Here is a 19874-nt window from a genome sequence, read left to right as displayed (position 1 = left end):
TCACAAGACTTGGTTGCTAGATGCCTTGTCTATGCATAAGCTTGTAAGCGTTCAACATGGCCCCTCTTGACATGCACATTCCAGTGTATAGCTTCTCCTCACTTGGCCACACTTGGCTTTCTTAAGAGCCCAACTAACCTCAAAAGGTAAGGCTAACTCATGGGCTACACATTAACAACACTTAGCCAATTTCTAGCTTCATCCGAGAGTCAAGCTTCCAAACTTAAAACTTTCTTCCAACTCTTCAACCACTTCCCTACAATTAGACTTTAGTTCTCACGTTATCCTACTCGCCATATTGGTCTCAGTAGTAAACATACACAAGTAGGAAAATTATGGTTCAGGGTTTACACCATGGTAGAGGAAGAAATAATTATTATATTCGTGGTGGTCGTTCTTATCATTCAAATTACAAAAGAACCACACAAAATGATTATCACAAAGGAAAAGCTCCACAAGATAAGAGTTTAAAAAGTTTTGAAAATAAATGTTTCTAATGCGGAATGACTGAACATTGGTCACATTCCTGTTGTACGTCAAACACTTAGTTGATCTCTATCTATCCAACATCCTTGAAGAAAAAAAGGAAAAAATGTGGAAGTAAATTTTGCATACCAAGATAATGAGGTATTTTACCAATATAATATAACAGATTTGGATGTGGCACATTTTTTCAAATTTTCTGAAGAGAAAATTGACATAATTGATGGCATAACAAGCGTTTCTTTTGATTTTGAGAATATTTAGTATTAATGTTGTCCCTTTTTTATTTTTATGTTTTTTTCCTTGGTTAATATTGAATTTAGTATATTCCAAGTGTTGTTTTTCTTATTATAATTATTTTTTCTTTTAATGAAGAAACTTAGATTATATTCATATGTTGGGTGACTAAAAAATGAGTAAATAAGATCTATGCCGGGCAGATAGTGCAACAACACATATAATACTTACAAGTAGAAAATATTTTTCCAAACTGAAAATGCTAGAAGCAAAAGTCAATACAACATCAGGTTCTGCAAACCTGATTGAAGGATTTGAAAAGGAAAATATTATTTGGCCTAGAGAAATAAAATTATATGTTACAATGGTTATCATATTGAGAGTGATAGAATGAAAAATATGGAGTAACTTTATATCATATCCACTATTTCATAATATGGAGTAACTTTATATCATATCCACTGTCTCATATGAACAACATATACTAAAGAGTTGCTTGTTTTATCTTCTGGATTATATTATACTCATATACAATCGAGAAATTGAAACATATGCAACAATGAACCTGAACTTCATGACAACAGACATATTTACAATTGGTATAACCGATTGGGTCATCTAGAATCTGTAATGATGAGAAGAATTATTAAGAATTCAACTGGACACCCATTGAAGAGCTAGAAAATTCTTCAATCTTGCCAGAAGATTCTTCAATCTAATTCATTATCATGATGCTCGCTCTCTAGGTAAATTGATAATTAGACCATCACTAGCTATAGTGGGGATTGAATCACCTACATTTTTTAAAATGAATTCATGGTGATATATGTGGACCTATTAACCCACCAAGTGGACCATTTAGATATTTTATGATGTTAATAGATGCATCCAGTAGATGGTCACACGTGTGCTTATTATCAAGTCAAAATCTTGCGTTTGAAAGATTACTTGCTCAAATAATTAAGTTAAGAGCACAATTTCCTGATTATACAATTAAGACCATTCGTCTTGATAATGCTGCTGAATTTACATCCCAAGCTTTTGATAAATATTGTATGTCAATTGGAATAAGTGTTGAACATCTTGTAGCTCATGTTCATATACAAAATGGTTTAGCATAATCATCCATAAAACGTTTGTAGTTAATTACTAGACCATTTCTTATAAAAGTTAAGCTTCTACATTTGTATGAGGACATACTATTTTGCATGCGACATCACTTGTATGCATTAGGCCAATAGCTTATAATAAGTACTCACTATTACATTAGCTTATGGCTATTAGCCAAATATTTCCCATCTGAGAATTTTTAAATGTGCAGTATATGTTCCAATTGCTCCACCACAATACACTAAGATGAGTCTGAAGGAACTCTGAGGAGAACCTTAAGCGGAAACGGATCGTCCAAATTCCATTAATTATCAAATACTAAATTGACATTAAACATACAAGTGATATGCATTTAAAGTTAAATTATAACATATTTTTTCAAGAAAAGGGTTCAAGATACATTACTTTTGAACAACATTTTTCTTCATGTATCCTCCCTTGAACAGAAATAGCAACTTCTTGAAGACCTTCTTCAAGATTTTCTCCAACCAATAGCCGGACACAACCACAAAGGAGTCCTTGGTATTCTCAGTGTGAGAACCCAGGAATGATGGATTCTGATTATTTTAGTTAGGAGGGATAAGTTTTGGTGGAGGAAGAAGAAGATTGAGAATTCTCTCACACAAAAACACAAAAGACAGAACACTTCTGTAAGTTTCTCAATCATTCAACAACTCACAACTTTCAAGAAGAAGAAAAAACTGTTTTTCTTTTTACTCTCCTTTTTGCCATAAAAATCATAACCACCCACTAAAGTGGTTGGAGAGAAAAGATGGGGAATGTTATTCAAATAATAATAATAAAATAATACACATAAATATGATAACTAACTTATCATATTAAATTATATGTTATATTTGATATAACATATAACCTATAGTTTTAATATTGTATCACATAGAATATAAATTGTAGTTTCTTGTCTCTTTTAAATGACATTTAATATAAATCTCATTTATATTAAATTTAATAATTATGAATCACATTCATAGGAAATATATTTGAATCTCATTCCAATTTTTATTTCCTCCCATTAAACTATAATGTATCAAATACATTATAATAATTATATCACATATAATTGAAATAATTTAATTACATTATATATAATTAAATCCCTCTATTAATTTGAACAATTCAAATTAACCCAAAAAATGATTCTCAACTAAATCTTTTTGAGCTACTAAGAGGACCTTATAGACCTGTAGTTTGAAGTTCCAATGGTACGTGAATAATTAATTAAACTCTTTAATTACATTAGTCACCATCCATTAACTGTCGGACACTCCACTAAAGACCGACAGATCATGGAGTCCCTGCAGGGGATGTTTTGACAACCGTCTGAACAACTTATGCAGAAGGCTTTTAAATACATATTCAACTCCAAAATGGAAGAAGACACCTCTGTTCGTGAACATGTGCTTAACATGATGGTCCACTTTAATGTGGCAGAGTTGAATGGGTCTACCATCGATGAGGGCAGCCAGGTTAGCATAATCCTACATTCTTTGCCAGAGAGTTTCCTGCACTTTGTTAGCAATGTGATTCGTAACAAAGTGAAATATAACTTTACAACTCTCCTCAATGAGTTGCAAACCTACCAATCTTTACTGAAAAGTAAGGAGAGGTAGAAGGGTGAGGCAAATGTTGCTTCATCCTCCAGGACGTTCCAAAGGGGAAAAAGAAATAGGGTGGTAAGGGAAAATGAAAGGCAACTACTAACCCACCGCCTATCGCCCCAAGGAGGCGTCCACAACAACTATCATCGGTATCTGAAAGAGAAGAAAGCAGCCAAGGCTAAGGCCAAGGCTGATAAAGGTAAATGTGATTTACTTGTTCTTGAAATTATTTAGTGGAGAATGATGATTCTGCCTTGATAATTGATTCGGGCGCCACTGACCATGTTTGTTCTTCTTTGCAGGGGATTAGATCTTGGCGACAGCTGGAGGCTGGTGAGATGACGATGCGAGTAGGCACCAGGCACGTCGTCTCAGCTGTGGCAGTAGGAGAATTCCAGTTAGCTTTACAAAATAGGTTTCTTATTTTAAATGATGTATATATTGTTCCCGAACTAAAGAGGAACCTTATTTTTGTAAAGTGTTTATTGCAATGTAAATATACTATCTCGTTTAATGTGGATAAAGTGTTTATTCATAAAGATGGTGTTTTTATTTGCAAAACAAATCTGGAATCGAATTTATATGTGCTAAGGCCGTTAGCCATTAATTCCCTCCATAATACTGAATTGTTCAGAACTACCGTAACTCAATAAAAACTTCGACGAATTAGTCCAAAACAAAATGCCCAACTTTGGCATCTTCATTTAGGGCACATCAATCTCAATAGAATTGAGAGATTGGTGGAGAATGGACTTCTAAGTGAGTTAGAAGAAAATTCTTTACCAGTATGCGAACCTTACCTTGAGGGTAAGATGACTAAACCACCTTTTACTGGAAAAGGATATAGAGCCAAGGAGCCTCTTGAGTTAGTACATTCTGACATTTGTGGTCCTATGAATGTGTGAGTCCGAGGTGGCTACGAGTATTTTATCAGTTTCACTATTGATTACTCCAGGTACGGGTATGTTTATCTTATGCAACGGAAGTCTGAATCCTTTGAAAAGTTCAAAGAGTTCAAGACTAAAGTTGAAACCGCATTAGATAGATGGATTAAAACACTTTGATCGGATCGAGGTGGAGAGTTTTTGGACTCGACATTCCAAGATTATTTGATAGAACATGGAATCGTTTCTCAACTCTCAGCGTCGGGTACACCTTAGCAGAATGGTGTAGCGAAGAGGAGAAATAGGACCTTGTTAGACATGGTTCGCTCGATGATGAGTTGCGCTTCTTTACCAGTCTCATTTTGGGGTTTCGCAGTGAAGACTGCGATATATATACTTAACTGTGTTACATCTAAGAGTGTTGCAAGAACACCTCTGGAGTTGTGGAATGGGCGTAAAGCTAGTTTATGTCACTTCCGCATTTGGGTTGCCCTACACATGTACTTGAGGCTAATCCCAAGAAGTTGGAACCATGGTCGAGGTTATGCCTTTTTTTAGGCTACCTCAAAGGTACACGAGGGGGTTATTTTTATGATCCGACGGAAAATAAGGTGTTTGTTACTTGGAGAAGGATCATATAAGGGAGCACAGTCCACGAAGAAAAGTCATGTTGCGTGAGCTTTCCAATGAAACTACTGAAACTTGAACAAGAGTTGTTTAAAAGCCTGCTACATCAACAAGAGTTGTTGATTGAAGTTCATCCAGTATGTCCGTTCCACCTCAAGAGTTGAGGGAATCTCGACATAGTGGGAGAGTTGCGAACCCACCCGTTCACTATCTGGGTTTCATGGAAATGCTTGCTATGGTAGCAGTTGGCGACGTTGAGGATCCGTTGTTATGGTAGCAGGAAGGGAATGGAGGATGTTGACCGGGATGAATGGATCAAGGTTATGGATCTCGAGATGGAGTCGATGTACTTTAACTCAGTATGGGATCTTATAGATCAGCCTTATGGGGTTCGACCTATAGGTTGTAAATGGTTCTACAAGCATAAACAGGGTGCTGATGGGAAGGTACAGAACTTCAAGGCTCGACTTATCGCAAAGGGTTATACCTAGGTAAAGGGAGTCGACTATAAGAAGACTTTCTCGCCTGTTGCCATGTTAAAGTCGATCCGCATCCTCCTATCCATTGCAGCTTATTATAATTATTATATTTGGCAAATGGACGTCAAGACAGTCTTTCTGAATGGTAATCTTGAGGAGACCATTTATATGGTGCAATCTAGGGATTCATAGCCCAAGGTCGAGAGCAAAAGGTTTGTAAACTGAATCGGTCCATTTATGGACTGAAACAGGCGTCTCGATCTTGGAACATACAATTTGGTAACACGATCAAGTCATATGGCTTTAACCAAAACGTCGATGAACCTTGTGTTTGTAAGAAGATCATCAACACTTCAGTAGTCTTCTTAGTGTTGTATGTAGATGAGATCCCACTCATTGGGAATGATGTAGGTCTACTGATTGTAGTTAAGAACTGGCTAGCGACCCAATTCCAAATGAAATATTTGGGAGAGGCTCAGTTTTTTCTAGGTATACAGATCTTTCGAGATCATAAGAATAAAGTGCTAGCACTGTCTCAGGCATCGTACATTGACAAGTTGTTGCTAAAGTACTTGATGCAGGACTCCAAGTAGGGTCTACTACCGTTCAGGCATGAGTCACGTTGTCTAAGGACATGTTTCCTAAGACACCTTAAGAGGTTGAGGAGATGAGACAGATCAGTCTAACCCAGGCCATTTCAATGTTGTTGACCCATTTACGAAGGCTCTCATGGCTATAGTGTTTAAGGGTCCCTGCGGATGGACTAGGGCATATGGGAGATTTTCTTGTACTGGGCTTTTATGCTTTAGTTTATTGTTTTGTACTAGTTTATTATACACCCCACTTCGCTTTAGAACAAGTGAGAGATTATTGGGGTTGTATCCCTAAAGTCTCGTGTTCTATAGTTTAGACACAGTTTGTACGAACACTCGTGTTGTATAATATATGATATTTACGTCACATCTTGTATTTTGCTCAGTTGCTTGTTTTATTTGCTTTACCACAAACCAATTAACATACAGGCCCTGGTTATCTGTATATGAGTCAAGCATGTATGTGGTGACATACAAGTGGATCATGTCTTGAGTGATAACTAAAATGGTCTATAGTATATGGATATAGAAGGGAAACATTATCCTGATAACGCTACTGATGCAGCCAGCTTTGTGAAATGGTCACAAGTGTTATGATTTGTCACAAATGGTCTGATCCTGATCATTCGTTTTGGAGACATGCGACTGGGGGCGTCCTATACAAAGATTTTGTATAAGACCTGACCACAAAGTGTTAACGTCTCGTTATATATCACCGTTCATGACAGAGACTTCACTTCACTAGGATGGCCATAGGTAACATGACTTCAATCCTGAGTGAGTTAGGAACTCTTTCCATTGAGGGCGGTCTTTTGATTTGTATGGGTGCGAGTGGCCAGGTCACTGTATCAAACCTACCATTTTGGGGATTCGTCTGATTTGGGAACTCAGCTATACAAGATGGAATTCACTCCTTCCCCGAGGCAGGGGTAATTAGATAGATAGCTTCTTTATGAGCTGATTCCAGGGCTTGAATGATGTAGCGCCACACATCTTTTCTTGACTCGAGAGGTGTTCACACATAGTTGGACTATGTTGTATTGTTCATTAGAGAAATCAGTGGTACTTAAGGAGTGAGATGTAACTACAGAGGAAAAACAATAATTTAGCCCAACTGTACTTACGAGCATCTGTGAAGGGTCATCGTACTTATGATTGGTTATATTCGATGGACACAGAAATATATCTGTGGAAAGAAGAGTTCAGCTGTCGGTCTTTTGTGGAATGCCTGATAGTTAACGGATGGTGGATCTCGTGGCTAAAGAGTTTAGTCAGCTATTCACGAACTGTTGGAGCTTCGAGCCACAGGTCCATTAGGTCCCCTGGGTAGCTTGGATAAAGTCGAGAACCAGTATTTGGGTTAATTTGAAATGTTCAAATTGACAAGAGGAAGTTTAATTATATATGATATAATTGACATGTTAATTATATATGATATAATTGGCTAAATATATGAGATACATTATTTTGGAGGAGATTAGATATAAATATGATTTATATCAAGCTGAGGAGAAAATACTATAGTAGATATGTGATATCAAATTATAGGATAAAAATATAATATGATTATATTCATTAATATTTTAATTGGTTAATTATATGATAATTAAGCCAAAAATCACGTTTGGACGTGGGTTAGTAGGGGAGCGTCGGTTATTGTAACCGATGAATTAAAATGAAAATGGTTTTCATTTTGAATCGTTCGTCCGAAAAGAAATCAGAGCTCGCGTTGGTGATATCATAAACGATCGATTAAAAGATTTGACAGCCTATACAATAGTGACTCTCTGCCTAAACGATCACACACTAATTCCTACATGGTTGGATAGCTTCCCTAAACGATCGTAATGTGTGCCGATTTTGCTAAACGATCGTTCAATAAAACCTACACGATCGTGTAGTGTCTCCTAAACGATAAGCATCGTGCTATGCGATAGCGTCTTTTTCCCTCCCACTTGCTTATCGTCTACATGATCTGGTCTTCCTCTTTCCTCTACCAAATTCACCAAAGACCACGCTTTCAGTTCTCAGGCCGAGAATACTCGGGACTCTTTTCTCGTAGTGTCGTCCTTTTTGCGATCGTGAGTTTGCAATTGTGCGTGCGGCTACGTTGACGATTGGGTGGAGGTTTCTGCTGCGGTGAGTTCCAAAGTTTTGAAGACTATCTTCAACTGGTATGACACTCTCTCACTTGTTATATCTTCTTCATAGCATGCCAATAATTACTGTCTGTTTGCATAACTGTACGTTTGAATGTATAATGTGTATTTCGGTCAAGGTGAGATTAGAGCGATCCAAACGCGCTCATAGAACTCTTCGGTAAGAGATTCTTCATAATTGACCAATCCAATTATATCATATACAATCGAACTTCCTTTTGTCAATTTGAACATTTCAAATTAACCCAAATATTGATTCTAGGCTTTATCCAAGCTACCTAAGGGACCTAATAGACCTGCGGCTCGAAGCTCCAACGGTCCGTGAATAGCTAACTAAACTCTTTAGCCACGAGATCCACCATCCGTTAATTGTCAGGCATTCCACTAAAGACTAACAGCTGAACTCTTCTTACCATAGATATATTTCTGTGTCCATCGAATATAACCAATCATGAGTACGATGACCCTTCACAGATGCTTGTAAGTACAACTTGGCCAAATTACCGTTTTTCCCCTGTAGTTACATCTCACTTCTTAAGTACCACTAATTCCTCTAATGAACAATACAACATAGTCCAACTATGTGTGAACACCTCTCGAGCCAAGAGAAGGTGTGTGCCGCCACATCCTTCAAGCCCTGGAATCAATCTTTAAGGGAGTTATCTATCTACTTACCCCTGCCTCAGGGAAGGAATGAATTTCATCTTGTGTAGCTGAGTTCCCAACTTCCAAATCAGACAAATCCCCAAAATGGTAGGTTTGAATCGGCGACCTGGCTACTCGCACCCATACAAATCAATGGACCGCCCTTAATGGCAGGAGTTCCCAACTCACTCAGGATTGAGGTCATGTTACCTATGGTCATCCTAGTGAAGTGAAATCTCTGTCATCAACGTTGTTATATAATGAGATGTTAACACTTCGTGATCAGGTCTTACACAAACTATTTATATAGGACGCCCCCGCTCGCATGTCCCCAACACGAATGATCACGATCAGACCATACATGACCCATTTGTATGTCACCGTATACATGCTTGAGTCACATATAGATAACCAGGGATTTTATGTTTATTGGTTTGTGGTAAAGCAAATAAAATAAACAACTGAGCAAAATACAAGATGTGAAGTATATATCATATATTATACAACACAAGCGTTCGTACAAGCTGTTTACAAACTACAGGACATGAGACTTTAGGGAATTAACTCTAACACTCGGGCCATAAAAAGGTGTATGGCACCACATCGTTCAAGCCTCGGGATTAGCAGTTAAGGGAGAAATCTATCTACTTATTCCTGTTTCAGGGAAAGAGTGAATTCTATCTTGTGTAGCTGAGTTCCCAGCTCCCAAATCAGACGAATCTCCAAAGTGGTAGGTTTGAGACGGTGACCTGGCCGTTTGCACCCAGAAAATCAAAGGATCACCCTCAAAGGCAGAAGTTCCCAACTCATTTAGGATATAGGTCATGTTACCTATGGTCATTCTAATGTAGTGTGGTCTCTGTCATGAATAACATTATATAACTAGATGTTAACACTTCGTGGTCAGGTCTTATACAAAATCTTTGTATAGGACGCCCCGCTCGCATGTGTACCCACACGAATGATCAGTATCAAACCATCTGTAGCAAGTCAGAACACTTGTAACTATTCTACAAAGAGGGCTGCATCCGTAGTGTTATCAGGATAAGGTTTTCCTCCTATATCCGTATACTACAGACCATTTTGGTTATCACTTAAGACATGATCCATTTGTATGTTACCACATACATGCTTAAGTTACATAATGACAACCAGAGATTTTAGTTTATTGGTTTGTGGTAAAGCAAATAAAACATCCAATATTCAAAGACAAGTAGTGAAGAAAATATCATATATTATACATCACAAGCGTTTGTACAAAACTGTGTTTACAAACTACAGGACACAAGAGTTTAGGGCCTCATTCCCAACGACTTAGTCGTGGTAAAAGATCGTCTCTTCTGAGTTCGTGATTGGATTCTCACTCCGAGAATACCGAGGGTTCTGAGTGGGGTATCTTCCTTGCTTCTGAGTTCGTGAGAAGTCCGTTCGTGGGTAGACGACAGCGATTTGGTGGACGATGGTTTTGATGATCTCAGCGAGAGCGAGATTGGCTGCCTGGATGAGAGCGAGTTTTTGAAGAAGAGTTCTTCAACTGGTATGTATCTTGTTCTCTTGTTGTTGTTAAAGTTCAAAGCATGCCTGTAAGTTATTGTTAAATGCATAACTAGTCTGTTTGATTGTGAATGCGATAATTCTATCACAATGAGTTTGGAATGATCTTGCTTCCGCTCAAAGGTACTCCTTGATAAGAGTTCCTTCACATAGTCCTACTATGACTAAACCCCTCTCGGGCCATTGTTCAAGTCCCGAAATTAGCCCTTAAGGGAGCAATTTATCTACTTACCTCTACTTCGAAGGAATGAGTGAATTCCATCTTGTGTATGAAAGAAATTAGACATGAGAATTTCCATGAGCAGTAGAAGGATCGATCCAAATTCCATTCAAAATTGAACACTAACAATTACAGGAAACTAATAGGTCATGCAATAACTAGGAATTACAGCATGCATTAAGACAATCAAGGGATAACGTATCATACTTTTGAAGACTCATTCTTCAAACTCCCTTGATCACTTCAATGCGTCCAAGACCAACACCTCAGCCCTCGAACACAACAACCGAAACAACAACACGATCAACAAAAACCACCACACAAACAACGTGGACACACAACGATCACGAACCCAATGAATGACCTCTAAATCCTCGATATCAATCGAGTTGAGTGAGGAACCACCATAATGGTTACCTTGGTATACTCGGTGTGAGAATCTAGGGGTTGTGGGCTCTGTATGATCTCGGTTAGAGAAATAGACTAGAGGAACAACAATCGTGTAGACGATTGACCAAGTGGGAGATGACACAGTCTATCGTACAGACGATGTGCTCAATTGTGTAGAAGATGGCAGCCTATCGTATAGACAATGCCACAAGATCGTTTAGCTACGACCAGCTGAGTCGACAATCGTATAGTGTAAGTCCACGATCGTTTAGTATCTCTAATGAGCTATCGCTTAGTGAAACAATTTCACTATTTACCGTGAGTTTCTTTCCGAATCAAGTAACTTCTAAAATTAGGAAAAGATTTTTTCTTTTATCTCACGGTTATCATAAAACCACCAATAATCTCCCACTTAATTGGTTATTAGAGAAAAAGAGATTATTATCAAATAATTAATATTATTATAAATAAATATGATAACCAACTTACCATATTATATTTATAACCTATAGTTTTAATATTTCATCTCATGAAACATACAAATGATATTTCTTTTTCTATTCTATGGTACTTAATGTAAATCATATTTACATTAATCCTCCACTTGATGTATCTCATACATCAGACCAATTATATCATATATAATTGAATTTCCTCTGGTCAATTTGAATATTTCAAATCAACCCAAGAACTGATTCTCAACTTGAATCCATTGAGCTACCAAGGGGACTTTATGGACCTGTAGCTTAAAGCTCCACCGGTACGTGAATAACTAACTAAACTTTTTAGTCACAAGATCCACTATCTGTTAACTGCCAGGCACTCCTCTATAGATCAACAGCTGCACTTTCCTCACTACAGATATATTTTATGTCCATATCAACAAATCAACAGTGCGATAACCCTTCACAAATCGCTCATAAGTATAGCTAGACCAATTTACCTTTTTGCCCATGTAGTTATATCTAACTTCTTAAGTACCACTGATCCCTCTAATGAATTTAAGTCATAGTCCTACTATGACTGAGTCCTCTCTTCCAAAGAGAGGTTATGGCCACTATGTTCAAGACACGAATCAATCCTTAAGGGAGCAATCTATCTACTTATCCCTGCTTCGAGGAAGGAGTGAATTCCATCTTTTGTAACTGAGTTCCCAGCTCCCCAATCAGACAAATCCCCAAAAAGGTAGACTTTTTGAGTGGTAATTTGGCCACTCTCACCCATACTAATCGAAGGACCACCCTCAATCGCAGGAGTTCTCAAAACACTCAAGATTAAGTATCAATAACGTTATATAAAGAGAGGAATCAACTCGTGGTCTGGTCGTATACAAACTCTTTGTATGGGACACCTCCGCTCGCATGTCTCCACATGAATGGTCAGGATCAACCATCTGTAGTAGTTCATAACACTTGTAAACATCTACAAAGCGGACCGTATCCGTAGTGTCACCAAGATCAGGTATCCTTCATTAATACTTATACTACAGACCTTTTAAGGTTATCACTTAAGGCATGATCTATTTGTATATCTCATATACATGCTTAAGTTTTCATTCAATAACCATAGAGCTTTGTTTATTGGATATGAGTAAATGCAAAATAAAATAACTCTTATTTTTTTCATAACAATGTGTACAGTGTTTATAAGCTACGAGACTCTTGGAGAATTAGGACACTAATCCCACCAATCTCCCACTTGTCCTAGTGCCTCGGGAGACTAATGTACAATACATGAAAAAAAACAATTACAATATACAATAATTTAAGGCATACTCTATACCCTAGTATCATCTCTCACTTGTCCACAAGATGCCGCATGTCCCGTAGACCCAGACTCTCCTGATGACCCTCGAACACTTGCAAACGGATAAACAATGTTGTGCTCCGACGCGATTTTTGTGACTATCACATCACTGTGATGTACAAGCTCCCCGATCAAATGATATTTTTGTTCTATATACTTTCCTCTACAATGACTCCGAGGTTCCTTCGAGTTTGCCACAGCCCCACTGTTATCACAATAAAGAGTGATCGACAAAGACATATTTGGAACAACTTCCAAATCTGTAAGGAATTTCCTCAGCCAAACAACCTTCTTAGCTACTTCGCAAGTGACTACGTATTCGGATTCCATAGTGGAGTTCGCGATGCATCTTTTCTTGATGCTTCGTCACACTACAGCCTCTCCATTCAGAGTGAACACTGACCCTGATGTCGATTTATGAGAATCTCTATCAGTCTGAAAGTCAGAATCTGTGTATCCTGTAAGGATCAAATCCTTATCTCCATACACGAGCATGTAGTCCCTCGTTCTCCAAAGATACTTGAGGATCGTCTTAACTGCCGTTCAGAGATCTAATCCTTGATTGGACTGATAACGACTAACAATCCCTTCTGCATAGCAAATGTCAGGTCTGCTACATAACATTGTATACATTAAGCTTTCAACAGCTGAAGCATGGGGAATATGTCTTATCTCCTCGACCTCTTGAGGTGTCTTTGGACATTGATTCTTAGACAATACGATTCCATGCCTGAAGGGTAACAAACCCCTCTTGGAATCATGTAGCCTGTACCTGATCAACATTAATACTAAACATTCTCAAAATCCCTCTTGGAATCTTCCAAAGAGAGGTTGTGGCCACTATGTTCAAGACTTGGAATCAGCTCTTAAGGGAGCAATCTATCTACTTACCCCTGCTTCAGGGAAGGAGTGAATTCCATCTTGTGTAACTGAGTTCCCAGCTCCCCAATCAGACAAATCCCCAAAAAGTTAGGCTTTTTGAGTTAGCAATCTGGCCTCTCTCACCCATACTAATCAAAGGACTGCCCTCAAAGCCAGGAGTTACCAAAACACTCAGGATTAAGGTCATGTCACCTATGGCCGTTTTAGGTGAGATGTAAGTCTTAAGTACGAACGACGTTATATAAAGAGACGAATCATCTCGTGGTTCGATCTTATACAAACTCTTTGTATAAGACACCCCCGCTTGCATGTCTCCACATGAATGGTCAATATCAACCATCTGTAGTAGTTCACAACACTTGTAAACCTCTACAAAGCGGGCTGTATCCGTAGTGCCACCAGGATCAGGTATCCCTCCTTAATCCTTATACTACAGACCTTTTTAGGATATCACTTAAGACATGATCCACTTGTATATCTCATATACTTGCTTAAGTTTTCATACAATAACCATGGAGCTTTGTTTATTAGATATGAGTTAATGCAAAATAAAATAACTTTTATTTTATTCATAACAATGTTTACAGTATTGTCTACAAACTACAAGACTCTGAAAGAATTAGGACACCAATCCCAACAGTGTAGCTGTGTTCCCAGCTCCCTAATTAGACGAATCCCCAAAATGGTAGGCTTGTTGAGTCGGTAATCTTCATAGACAAGTCACACATCTCACCCATACAAATCAAAGGACCACCTTCATAGGCAAGAGTTCACAACTCACTCAAGATTCAGGTCATGTTACTTATGGTCATCCTGGTGAAATGTAAGTCTCTATTATGAATGGTGTTATATAATGAGACTAAACATTTCGTGGCCCGGTCTTATACAAACTCCTTTGTAAAGAATATCCCCGCTCGCATGTCTAATACATGAATGATTAGGATCAGATCATTTGTAGCACTTTATAACAATTGTAACACCTAAAAATCGGGCCATACTCGTAGTGTCACCATGATAAGGTACCAAGCCTTATCGATATACTACAAACCCTTTAGGTTATCATTTGAACATGATCTACTTGTATGTCTCCACATACATTTTTAAGTTATAAATATAACCTTGGATGTTAGTTTATTGATTTGTCGTTCATGCAACTAAAATATCACATATTTTATAGATAAAGTGAATAAAATATCATATATTTTATTAATCACATAAAGAGTTTGTTCATACAATGTTTACAAACTATAGGACCCTACAAGATTTAGGGCATTAACCCCAACAGAGTCGTCCGCAAAGAAGGTTAGGAATATATATTGGATATGATTCCTCATCAATTATTAAATATCTTAAACCCTTGATCGGTGATGTATTTATTGCCCGATTTGCTAATTGTCATTTTAATGAGATAAATTTTCCAACATTAGAAGGAGGAACTAAAAAGTTGGAAAAAGAAATTACATGGAATGCATCGTTATTGTCTCATTTAGATCCCCGTACAGATCAATATGAACATGTTCAAAAAATAATTCATTTGCAAATATAGCAAATCAGTTACCAGATGCATTTATAAATGCTAAGAAAGTAACTAAGTCACACATACCAGCTGCAAATGCTTCACCAAATGTAGTAAGTTGTCACTAATGAGTCTGGGACACACCAGAAGCGTGATAGAACATTCAGTTCCAAAGATAAAAATCCACGAAAAAGAAATAGTCAATAAATGACTTAGTTAAGAATATGGATGTTCTAGAAGAAATCCTAGACATAAGTACTCATAAGGAAATTAAAGTAAATGAGGATAATAATGAGATCTCAATAAATTATGGGACCATATAAGTTAACAACATTTTGCATATAATGTTACTCTTGATATTATATCTGAAAGTGAGGATCCTGAACCAAAATATGTTGGTTTCAGTGGAAAGAAACAATCGAGGTAGAATTAAACTCGCTTTCAAAATGTCAGGTTTTTGGACCAGTCGTCTGAAAATCAGAAGGCATCAAACCTGTGGGATATAAATAGGTATTTGTGAGGAAAATAAATGAAAATAATGAGGTCACTGTTGGGTTTTATGCCCTAAAATTCATAGATAGTGAATGTAATTAAATGACCGTCATTAATAAATAGTTACTAAAGTTTTTCTCAATAAGTGTTATTGATGTTTTATTTAATTTTGTTTTATTAATCCTAAAATTCAATAAAGAAACATCCCATATTGTCTTATGAGTCTTGAACTGTATGTAGAGACATATAGGGATCAATGTTCAAGGTACAACCTAAAAGGTCTGTAGAATATGGGTAAGGTTGGGTACCTTATCTTGGTAACACTATGGATGTGGTCCACTTTGTATTTGATTCAAACACAATGATCCAATACAATCATGTTGGAAACACGCGAGTGAGGGTATCCTGGGCAATGAGTTTGCACAAGACCGAACCGCAAAACAGTAAGCACTAGATGTAACTCTGTACACTAGTTAGGTTTCTATTTCAATAGGATGACCTAGACAACTTAGTCTTACTCTTGAGTATATTATGAACTCCTGTTCATGAGGGATTGTCCTTTGATTTGTATGGGTGAGAGCGGCCAGTTTGGCAATTCAATATGCCTACCATTTTGGGGATAAGACCGAGTGAGTAGCTGGGAACATAATCATACAAGATGGATTTCACTTCTTCCCGACTTCAGAGTAAGTAGATGATTGTTCCTTTTAGTGGTGTCTCCGACTTGAACAAAGAACCCTACCCTCTCACAGGCCCGAGAGGAGTTTCTGTTTGATGGTTGGATCATAAACAGGTTTTTATTAGAGAAACACTGATACTTAAGAATGTAGAGGTAACCCAGAGGTAAAACGATAATTTGACCCAACTGGTATTACGAACACTCCTGAAGGACTAACTTGCTGTTATTGGTGTATATCCGTTGACACAAAAACATATCTGTAGTGAGAATATTGCAGCTGTGGGTCTTTAGCAGGTCCATTAGGTCCATTTCTTAGCTTGTAAGGATATTGAGATAATTTGTCATTAAATTGAATTTAAATGTTTAAATTTGGAATTGGAAATTTTTTAATATATGTTGATACATTTTAATATAAAGTTTAGATTTAGACTTTATTATTAATTTTGGATATGATTCAAAATTAATAAATGAGAGAATGGAATATTTTAAATGACTTTAAATATTAATTTAATATGAATAAGATTCATATTGAAAACTATAGGTTAAAAATAATGTGCATTTGATGCGCATTAAAACTATAGATTAAATGAGAGAAATATTTTTTAATATGATTCAAATGGAAAATTTAAACTAAATATGTGATATTTAATTGGATGATTAATTAATTAGAGAATTATTTAGTTATTTAATTTAATTGAATTTTGAATTTAGTTAAATTGATTAAATCGAAACTATAGATTAAAACTAAAGCACATTAGATGCACATTAACGTTATAGGTTATGTGAGAGGGAACCATTTAAATATGATTTAAATGGTTATTAGTTTTTATTTAATAAATTAAATAAAATAAAATGTAATTCCTCACATAGGGGAGTTACTAGAGAAGTGGGATGAATCCCACGTCTCCTCACTTTCACCCTCTCTCATTCTATCTGTATCAAAATAAAAGGGAAAAAAATAGTAAATATCAATTTGATTGATGAGAAAATTCTCTGTGTTTTTTCTTCTTTTTTCCACCTAATTCTGAAAAGAAAACAATGAGAGTCCCACAATTCTCATCTCCTCAATTTTAGTACAAAAATATGGAGGACTCCAAGTGGTGGTGCCCATTCCCAATTCATACGAATTCCACAGAATTCCCCAAAGGTTTGCAATATAGGTTTTTTGGGAATTGCATGCTTAATTTATTTTTCCTGTTTTATTCCAATGCAAAATTTTTTTGTTTTAAATGCCAATTTTAAATACCTTTGAATTATGTATTCTGAATTTCGCTGTGTCTAGGGTTTTCATCCCATTAGTCGCAAGATATAAAGCAAGACTAGTTGCACAAGGTTTTTCACAAAGTCCTGGTATTGATTATGAAGAGACATACTCTCCGGTGGTGGATGCAATTACACTAAGATATTTAATTGGTCTGATTGTGTATGAAAATCTGGACATGCATCTTATGGATAGGGATGTAATCACAACATATTTATATAAATCTATTAATAATGATATTTATTTATGAAAAATCCTGAAGAATTAAAGATACCATATCTTTATAATTCAAATATTAGAGAATCATATATATATCATAGAGATTCTTATAAAATATTCTCGACGAATGTGATATAATCATCTTGTTCAATATTTGTTGGTATGAGGGTACAAAAATAACTCTATTTGTCTATATCATTTTATAAATAAATCACAACCTGAGATTTACTATGTGTTGTTGATTTGAGTAAAAACCCCTGAAGAGATTTCAAAAACAATAAACTTTCTGAAGAAAGAAATTGAGATGATAAATTTTGTCTTAGCTTGCAAATAAAGCATAGAGCAAACCGAATTGCATCAATTTATACATTAAAGATTTTTTGTGGATTATGTATATCATTTAATACTCCTATGGTGATTCATTCACTCGATGTGAAAAGGATATATCATCTGATCTTAGAAAGATAATGAAGAATGTTAGGTTCTGAAGAACCATTAATTTTGGGAAATAAGTGCACTTATATTGTTGGGGTTGATGCTCAAAATCTCGTGGTTCCTGTAGTTTGTAATTGTATTATACGAACAGTTTATTTAATTAATAAAATATGAGGTATTTTATTTGACATTTAGTAGCATTACCCCACAAAACCAATAAACAAATATCCAAGATTATCTTTTGTAGCTTAAATATTAATGTGGAGTGGATCATGTTTAAATGATAACCTGAACGGTCTGTAGTAGATGGATAAGACTGGGTACCTTATCCTCGTAACACTACGAACACGACCCACTTTATAGATGTTACAATTATTGTATAGTTCTTCAAATGATCTGATCCTAATCATTCATATGGAGACATGTGAGCGAGGGTGTTCTATACAAAAAGATTTATAGAAGACCAGAACACGAAATGAATAGTCTCACTATATAACACCATTAATAGTAGAAACTTACATTTCACTTAGATGAACATAGGGGACATGACCTAAATCCTGTGTGAATTGTGAACTCCTACCTACGAAGGTGGTCCTTTGATCTGCATGGGTGAGAGTGGCCAGTTCACCGACTTAATATGCCTACCATTTTGGGGATTTGTCTCATTGGGGAGCTAGAAACAAAGCTACACAAGAAGGAATTAACTCATTCCCTAATGTTCGGGTTAAGTAGATAAATTGCTCGCTTAAGAGTTAATTCCAGGGCTTGAACAATCTGACATCACACCTTCTCTTAGTCCGAGAAGGGTTTGGTCATAGTTCTATTATGACTTATTGTTCATTAGCGAGATTGGTAGTACCTAAGGTGTTAGATGTAACTACAGGGACAAAACTGTCATTTTGGCTCAGCTGTACTTACGAGCAATTTGTGAAGGGTCATCGCACTGGTCACTAGTTATATCCAATAAACACAAAAATATATTTTTAGTGTGAAGAGTGCAGCTTTCGTGGAGTGTGTGATAATTAATGGATGTTGGATAATTTAATTAAAGTGCTTTAATTAATTATCCCTTTAATTAATTATCCAAGTTCCATTGGAGCTTCAATCTACAGGTCCATAAGGTCCCCTCGGTAGCTCGACCGTAGAACCAAATTAATTTTGGATTAATTTGAACAGTTTAAATTAATTGAGAGAATTAATTATATATGATATAATTAATATAATGTATTTGATACATTATAATATAAAATTTATTTTGAGAGGTAATAAATATTTGAATTTGATTCAAATATTAATTATATGAATTGGATTCATATAATTATATTCAATATCAATTTGATTTATATTAAATACCATAGATGAGGATTATAAAGTATAACTTATATTATATTTGATATAATATAAACTATATGTTATGTGTTATATTTGATATAATATGTAGTTATATATAATATGATAAATTAGCTATTGTATTATTATTATTTAAATTAAAATTTATCTCTCTAATTTTGATCGTAGGATGAAGGTGGTTGCAGAGGGATAGATCGCCTTATTCTTCCCAAAATACCAAATGGTCTGTGTGAA

This window comes from Benincasa hispida, chromosome 8 (assembly GCF_027475165.1).
Source record: "Benincasa hispida cultivar pf3 chromosome 8, pf3_genome.v1.1, whole genome shotgun sequence".
Classification (NCBI taxonomy): Eukaryota; Viridiplantae; Streptophyta; class Magnoliopsida; order Cucurbitales; family Cucurbitaceae; genus Benincasa; species Benincasa hispida.
This window is presented reverse-complemented; position numbering follows the sequence as displayed.